Source organism: Gracilinanus agilis, chromosome 1 (assembly GCF_016433145.1).
Source record: "Gracilinanus agilis isolate LMUSP501 chromosome 1, AgileGrace, whole genome shotgun sequence".
In the NCBI taxonomy this organism is placed as follows: domain Eukaryota; kingdom Metazoa; phylum Chordata; class Mammalia; order Didelphimorphia; family Didelphidae; genus Gracilinanus; species Gracilinanus agilis.
This window is the reverse complement of record NC_058130.1, coordinates 432,674,492-432,683,536: the sequence shown is the minus strand read 5'-3', so window position 1 is coordinate 432,683,536 and position 9,045 is coordinate 432,674,492.

The following is a 9,045-nucleotide window of genomic DNA, read 5'->3' as shown; positions in this document are numbered from 1 at the left end:
TTATATTTACATTATTTTCCATTTCTAACATAATATAATCCTTTACATTCAAATATAGCAATCTACCTTAATCATCACATTTTGTTATATCCAAGTATTTTGTCATTGTAAAGTTTTGTTAATATTTTCATGCATATGCTACTGACAATTAGAAGTCTTTCTTTAAAATAGGCCTCATTCCTTGAAGACATAGCAAAATGAGTTGAATACATAAGAATATGTCACAAATGATCAAAGGATATGATCAGAATAATTAAAACTCTTTAGTAATGCAAGAAAATGCTCTAAATCACTATTAGTTAAGAGAAATGCAAATTAAAGCAACTCTGAGGTACCACCCCATACGTATGAGATTGTCTATTACAACAGAAAAGGAAAGTAAAACAAGGAGGGGGCATGAGAAAGTTGAGACACTAATGTATTGATGGGTGAGTTGTGATTGTGAATGGATTCAATCATTCTGGAGAGTCATTTGGACCTATGCTCCAAAGGCTATAAAACTATATGCCACTTGACCCTGCAATACCAATGCTGGGTTTGTATCCCAAAGGGGAGTGGCTTATATGTACAAAAATATTTAAAGCAGATCTTTTTTGAGGGGCAAAGAATTAAAAAGTGAAGGGATACCCATCAGTTGTGTGGAATTGCTGAGATATCAAATCAGTCAAAAGATATTAGATATGTGAGGAAGGATATGGTGGAAAAAAGGGAAGAGGAGGACAAAAAGTGAGGAGTAACAGAGTGGATTGAATGCACAGATAGTAACTATGACACTGAGTATGCCTGGAAAGAATTCATCCATGAGAAGAAATGGAAAAAGAATGGATCAAAAACCAGGACCCAACAATGTGTTGTGTATAAGAAAAACACTGAAAATGAAGAGACACATGTAGAACAAAGGTAAGGGATTGTAACAGAGTATATTATGCCTCAGCTGTGCAGAGAAGGCAAGGGTAGCTGTCATAATCTCTAAAAATTGGTGTTAAGATGTATATAATTGGAAGGGACAAACAGGGTAAATATATTAAGTTGGGGAGTACTGAAACATTATTAATTAGACCTGTGTATACCAAGTATAACAGCATCTAGGTTTTTGTTTTTGTTTTTGTTTTTGTTTTTGTTTTAATTTTAAACCCTTAACTTCTGTGTATTGACTTATAGGTGGAAGATTGGTAAGGGTAGGCAATGGGGGTCAAGTGACTTGCCCAGGGTCACACAGCTGGGAAGTGTCTGAGGCCGGATTGGAACCTAGGACCTCCTGTCTCTAGGCCTGGCTCTCAATCCACTGAGCTACCCAGCTGCCCCCTAACAGCATCTAGTTTTTTAAAGGAAAAAATAAATAAGTCACAGATGGAAATAGATCACAAAATAATAATGGTGGGGGGTTTTAATTTTCCTCTCAAAGAATTAGAAAAATCAAACCAAAAAATAAATAAGAAAGAAGTTAAGGTCATGAATAGAATTTTTGATAAATTAAACATGATAGATATCTGAAACATTCCCATATACCTGTCTAATGCTAGTAATGCTATCCCTAGGTTAAAGAGCATGAATAGTTTTATAGATCTTAATGTATATTTCCATCTTTTTTTTTCTAAAAAAAAAACCTCACAGCTCTCCAGCAATGTAATATTATGCTTATTTCTCCATATTCCAACCAGAATTTAATTTTATCACTTTAACCAATCTGGTTTTCAGATAACATATTTTAACAGGATGATATTTTGCCAGATTGGTCCTAGGCAGCAGACCCAATCTGTTGCCAAGACCATACTCTTGCCAAAACCAAGTCTTTTCAGCTTGATAATAACCAGTGGAACTTTTGTTTCAATGTTACTCCCTCTCAGGAATGCAAGATTAACTCCATAGTATGATGAGTGTTAAAGTAAGACTTTGGTAAGATATTTATGCTTTCTAAACTATTGCTGTCCCACTCAAAACTATGTTTTGATGCTATGTCTCTTAAGCTTAGATCTACTGCTCCCCTCAAGCAGGTATGTGGGAACTTTTCAGAACCAAGTAGGAGTATGGTTTAAGGTGGTGATAGAATGGACTATATCAAGGCGGTCAAGATCGGGCATGAACTTAAAGTATATTCATTTTTTTTCTGTTGTTTTACTTTGAATATTTTGCCAGTATATAAAAGGTGTTATGCAGTTTTTAGAAAAACAACACCCACAACTATCCTATGGACCTATTGCAATATATATATATATGTATATATATATATGTCTGTGCTATAAAAGTACTTTATAATTGCCTGAAGATGTAGCTGAAATGCAAAATGTAATTGATTATATCTTGGCCTGGTAAAAATCCAGGAATTGTAGTGAAGCATAGCCGTCATGTTATGTGGAGTCTTCCTGCTTCAAGGGCACTTCCAAAACCAACTTATTTATTTATTTTAATTTTTTTAAAGTGAAAAATGGCATGCTATGATCTACAATAATATCCTTCTTTGGCTCTGGATAGCATTTATTTTTTATGATGATTCCCTTGCGGTTATATCAAGAATCTTGTTCTGTTCATAATAGTTTAGTCCTTCCCAGTTAATATTACTATATAGACTTTTCTTCTGATTCTGCTCACTTCATTTTGCATCATTTCATGTAAAATCTAGATTTTTCTCAACTCATTTTGTAAAAGTAATTCCAATTTTTGCTTTAATTTCTTCTTCATTGGTTGTAATTTCACCTTTTTTTCATTTTTTATTCTGGTAATTTAGTTTCCTTCTTTCTTTTTTGAATCAAATAAATTAATTGTTTATTTATTTATTCTTCTGCTGGCTACTGAGCTCGCCATAATGTAATCACATTCTAGTGGTTGGAGACCTTCCTGAGGACATTAATGTATACCTCTACTTCAATGACATGATGTCGACTGGGCCAGCTGAGACCCTGGATTGAATGGAGGCCTATATGAAGGACAAGGCTTCAGAAATCAATCCTAAAAAAAAAAAAATAGAATCTACCTGGCTCAATCAAGTTCAAAGGAATAAAGAGTATGAGGAGGACCCACATGATTATGGAACAATTTAGAATAAGTTATTGAGATTTGTTTTCCTACCATATAAAAAGGAATACCCAAAGTTTTATTGGATGCTTTGGTTTTTAAAGAATCTGCATTGACCTACTGCTTATTCTACTCTGGGTTGTGCTTATTATAGGGGTCATCTTACTTCTACTAATTCTTAACTGGGATATGTTCAATATTATTAGAAATTCTTTTTTGTCATTTTTTATGAATGAGTTTTTATCCTAAGCCTAGCTATTGTCCTTGGTAACTTGGTCTTTTGCAAGAGAGTCAGATAATTTGCTTACTAAGTTGCTTTCTGGGTTGTTTTAGTCTTTTTGTTGAGGTAATTCATTTATGTTATTTATCTCTGAATTAGTAAAAGTTAATTAATAATTTAATTAATATTATTTAAATAGCATTCATAATAATTTAGGTTATTAATTTATCATTCAATTTTTTTTTAGATTTTACTCACTTTCTAGCATAATTTATAATTATTAGCCTTTGGCCTGGACTCATGTAAAATTTGGTTCCCAAGGAAATAATGAAATAGTAATGTCCCTCTAACAAGATAGGTAGGGCACAATAGGTTGATATCTTTATTGGAAATGGTTCATTCAATATCATAAATGTTTGGATCTCTTGAGCTTTAATGCTCTTTGCTTAGTTTGCAATTCTGCCAGAGACCGAGGCATCCAGCTTTAGACTGAACATTTGTACCACTTATGAGGACCTTGCTGATAAAGAATGTCATTTTGTCTAATTTGTATATGGCTCCATGTGCTATAGAAGAGTCATTCAAAACTATGCCTCAGTCAGGAGTATGCCAGAACCACCTCTAACTGGCTTGGGACACACAAAGCTTAAATTTTCAGTGTGAATTTTCATATTTGAGAAATAGTTATCACTACAAATCAGAATTACTTGAGCCTAGCATAGGTGCAGTAGGAAACTCAGGGAATGAATCATCACCAGAATAGAGACATAGTTACTATGGGTTAATACTGATGGTGATGATGGAGGTGATGATAACTGGTATCAATATAATTCCTTAAGGTTTACAAAGTACTTAACATTGATTATCTCATTTGAGCTTTACAATATTCCTGATTTCAGTAACCAATAATCTAATAATAGGGTTTACACGAAGGCAATGGTTCTCAAAATGTGATTCAAGGATGCTTGACATTTCCCAAGATCTTTTTATGGGGTTAGCTACTTTCATAAATTTAATAAGAGTTCATAGCCTTTTAAAAATGTCCCTTCCTTTTCCAAGTACATATTTGTGTAAATCTGAATTTTCTTCATCATCTTAAAACAAAACAACAAATAACAAGAGGTAAACTATTTGAACTGAATATTTTGCTATACTGAATATGACATTGTGAGAATATAAAGATATTTACAAACATATGAAATAATACCATGCTTCCTATTGTTTTTAAAAATATTATTTTAAAAGTTATATGTGTATAATATGTAATGGGTTTGTTATAATTTAAAATGAATTAATAAGTGAGTGTTTTAAAATTTATCAGGTTTAATTACAATCATAATAAATATTGATAAATATAAAAGAACGAGCTAGAGTCTACTCATTGCTTTGTTAACTATTCATTGTTAGCATTTACATCTTAGTACTCAGCAAATGTTATAAATCAAAGCTTGATCCATTGTTTTGTTGATCATTTAGGTTTTAGAAAGTGATATAGAAATATTAATTATGAAGATTAATTTAAAAATGTGATATAGGTTCATTCTTTTGCAGGGATGATTATCAGCACACCACTGGGGAAGAAAAAGATCTTCGGGATCCTCAATATTTTTTAATTTAATTTTTTATTTTAATTTTATTGATTAAGAAAAATTTTCCATGGTTACATGAGTCATGTTGTTTCTCTTCCCTCCTCCCAACCACCTCCCATAGCTAATGTGCAATTCTACTGGGTTTTCGTGTGACATTGATCAAGACCTATTTCCATATTATCCTCAATAATTTTTAAAAGAGTAAAGAGATCCTGAGTCTCAATGACAACTGCTACACTAGGAATGAGGGTCCTGACAGGACTACATGATTGGTATGTGAGAAAGTCTTGAAGGACTATTATGTTAAGATCTATATCACTTCCTAATTGGTAGCAGTAGACCCATTCCAGTTATGTGGAGCCTTGAGAGAGTATACATTTATTTTGGAAGGCATGCCAGTACCCATCAGAGATATCATATATCTGCTAATTAAACAATCAAGTTGAAACTATTATGAGAATGGAAGAGCTTAAGAAAAGGTTCTTTTGACAATTTAGAGTTGGGAGATTGCTATGCCTTATAATGTTACATTATGGGGCAATATCTCTCTAAATAAGGAATAAGGAACTATTCCTTTCCAATTAGACTCTTCATGCCTGTTGAAAAGTCTCCCTCCCTCAGAGGGCTCTCAATCTGCTTACAAATGGCACATTGTCCCTTTTTACCACATCTCATTTCAGATTTGTCAATGCGGCTAATTTTATCCATTCGTTCATCTATTTCTTTTATCCCCAAATTCCTGAAAATTAGAAGTTGTCTATGTTTACAGATCCAGCAAAGAAAAAAGGGCCAACTTTTTTTTTTTTTTTTGCCAGATCTCAGGGGGAATTGTATAATTGGAATTTGGGAGATGCCATTTAAAAGTATATATATTTTTTCTCTGGACACGTGGGGACCTTAAAACTACATTTCCTGTGGTCCAACAGGTTTCCTGTTTTGGATTACATATTCAAGGTGAGGGACAGCTTTAAATAGGGGGAAGTGACTTTGAACTGGTCTCTTAGCTACGAGGCGCACGATAAGAAAGGTAAAATGGCTGAGGCGGCAATTTGAATACTTACAGGCGCGGTCTTATATATATTTTACCAGCATGGCCATGGCTTTAATTAAAATACTAATTTATATTATTATATCAGTCTTTATCATTTTTAATCGTAACACCCTGTTAGCAGTTTCATCATGGTGGCTCTGAATGCCACAGTTGAGTGTTGTACCTGTGATGAATTAATGTCATTCTAGGAATTGGGGAGAGGGGGAGGAGAGTCCTTTTCTTCTGCTAGTTTCTTAGATTTTAGAAGGACAGACTTGTTTGAATTAGTTTCACCTGACTCACTCTGGTCCTGTTTTATTACTTTCCCTAGTCCAGTCTCCTGGGGCTTGGAGAATATTGCCTCCTCAGAGTTTTCCATACGCTCCTAGGAAATAGCTCAAGTCTCCCTCAACCAAGAGGTATCTTTTCTTGTGGAATGGCTTGGTTAACTCTTTCCTTAAAAAAAAAAAAAAAAAAAAAAAAAAAAAAAAAAAAAGGTTTAGAAGACCAAAAAATAATTCTTTGATTTCTAATAGCATGGCGGAATGTCAAACTGTTACTACATAATTATGGTGAATGTGTATTTATCTGAAAGAAAAGTGTCCTCTAGCTAATTTAATGGCAAACTTGAGTTCCTGATGAAAATAAGGGAGGTATTATCCAATCCTGAATTCCAACAATATCCTTCTCATTAGTCACCTTGTGCCAAATAGTTTCTTCTCTCACTAATCCACCTTTCACATAGCTAATAACATTATTTTTTATGCATAAGAAGTTATTTCACAAAATGTCACTGCTATGATAAGGATAAAGAGTTTTTTTCCTGCCTTTGTCATAATATGCAGATTCCTTAGCCTAGCACTTAAGAGTTTTCATAGTTTGGAACCAACCTAATTTTCTGGCTTTAACACTCTTCTCTTTAACACACTCTCTATTTCAAGTGAACTATTAGGATTTCTACATTCCTTTCTGCCTCTCAGCTACATTGAAAGAATCCTTGATAATTAGAATGTCTCCCTCTTTTTATTTAAGTTCTTTCTCCCTTCAAAACTCAGTTGTATAAAACCTTCACTCTATCCTTTTCTCTCTTTGCCCTCAGCTGAAAATGATAGCTCCCTCTTCAAATTTCTTTACAGTCATTTGTCTGGATTTCTTCTTTACACATTCTATTTTGCATCTGACCCTGCCATGAAGTTTGTTAGTTAATATTAATATATGTCTGATCCTTCATTTTTGCCTGGGAATACTTTGAGAATGGAGACTGTCATTTTTTCATCTTTTCACCCAATGTCTTGCAATGTCTACCAGAAAAATTTAATACATGTTTATTGAATTGAATGGGCAAGTGGATTTTATTTTAGAATCTATGAAAATTAACTATAGATTATGAGCTCCTTGAGAGAAAGGACCGTTTTTAAAATTAATCTTTCTATATTATACCCAGAACTTACCACAGTGCTGACATAGTAATCAGTAATTAATTTTTTGTTGACACCTGGAAATTTTTTCCCTTGAAAAATTTTGAATTTTTCAATTGTCTTAATCCAGATATTTCAGATGCAATTTTTTGACACTCAAAAATTGCACTACCAATCTCATATAGTGTTCTGTTAAAAATCAATCAAAGAATTTAGAAATTTTATATTCTAGACTTAGAGAGTTACCTAAAGCTTTGAGAAGTTGAGTAATTTCCTTGGGTCTCACTGTCAGTATGTATCAGAGATATGACTTGAATTGGCTTCAAGGGGCTCTCTTTATTTTATCATATTACCTAAGGTGCATAGCTTAAAATATGAATATATTAAAAATAAATACAAAGTTATTTTCAAGGTAGGACAGAGCACCAACAATTGGTTTCTTGGAGTAGTGGTCCTTACTGTTCACTTGATACCTGTGTAAGACTAGACAAATCACTACCCTCTCTGGGCCTAGGTTTCCTCATTTATAAAATAAGGACAATAGATTAGAAGATTTCTAAGCTTTTTGCAAATTCTTGTGTTTCTTATCAGAAACTGTTATATGTGAATCATTTTCCCTTTCGTTTTAGAATTAAATCTAGAGTCCTATTCTCCTGTCTTAAAAGACAATAGTTAAGTTTACTTTTTTATAATCTATAAAAATAAAAATACTCAGAGAAATATACAGGACTTCATTCTAGAACTGTAACAGACTGTTGGATAATTTTTAGTTTTCGCGTAGGACTCTGTAATGGGGCTAATAAACAAATAAGCTTTTGTGGCCTTTCCCTGATACTATTGTTATATGAATTGCTAGAGAAAATGAGGTGTTTTATTATTTTTTTCTCCCAAGATACATGTTGGCTGGAGAGTTTTCATCCCAGCTGAGATGCTTAATAGAAGTTCAACTGTTTTCTCTTTGTCATTTTTACATGTTAAATTTTTTTAACCATTTTACATGTTAAACTATATGGAGTCATTCACCCTTTACCATCTCTTTGCCTTGTTTATAAAATAAAAAGGTTGGACCAGATGGTTAAGCACTAAATCTATGTTCCCATAATGTTGCGAATGGTTAATAAATAATTGATTATTTAGAACTTAGTGTTTTAGAGTCCAAGAGCAAGTTCAAACCATTTGATATCCTGTGTGCCCTTAAAGATTAGGTTACATTCAGCTCACTATTGACAGTAACCTTGGGATGCAAGCTGTGGAACAGCTCAATAATGAAGGCTTTTGTGATGCTTCAGTAATTAAATCCCTTTGCTTGAGATTACCTTATACTGAAATTTGGCTCTAAAACAAATGGTGAAGTAGTAAGTATCTAGTGATGCCCCAAAATATATGCATTAGATTATATGCTCCCATTTTCTAGACACTATACCTTTCTCAATTCAGACTAAGATCATATTATTTCCTGTATTCCATGTCTCATTCTCCAATAACACCCCTGCATTTTCCAAATTAACTATTTTCTAGCCACACATTCCCCACATTGTGACACTGATTTTTTTAAACTTTTACATGTACCTTTAATAAATTTCATCTAATCAAAATTGTGATATTTTTTAGCCTTTTAGAATTTAAAAATTATCCTGAATTTGTTATATAGCATGTTAATAGTCCCTCCTAGCTTTTTGTCAACTATGAATTCAACAATCAGGATTTCTTTGTCTTTATCCATATTATTGCTGAAAAAATTGATAAACTCCATAAGGCCATGGTAAAAGTCCTTGG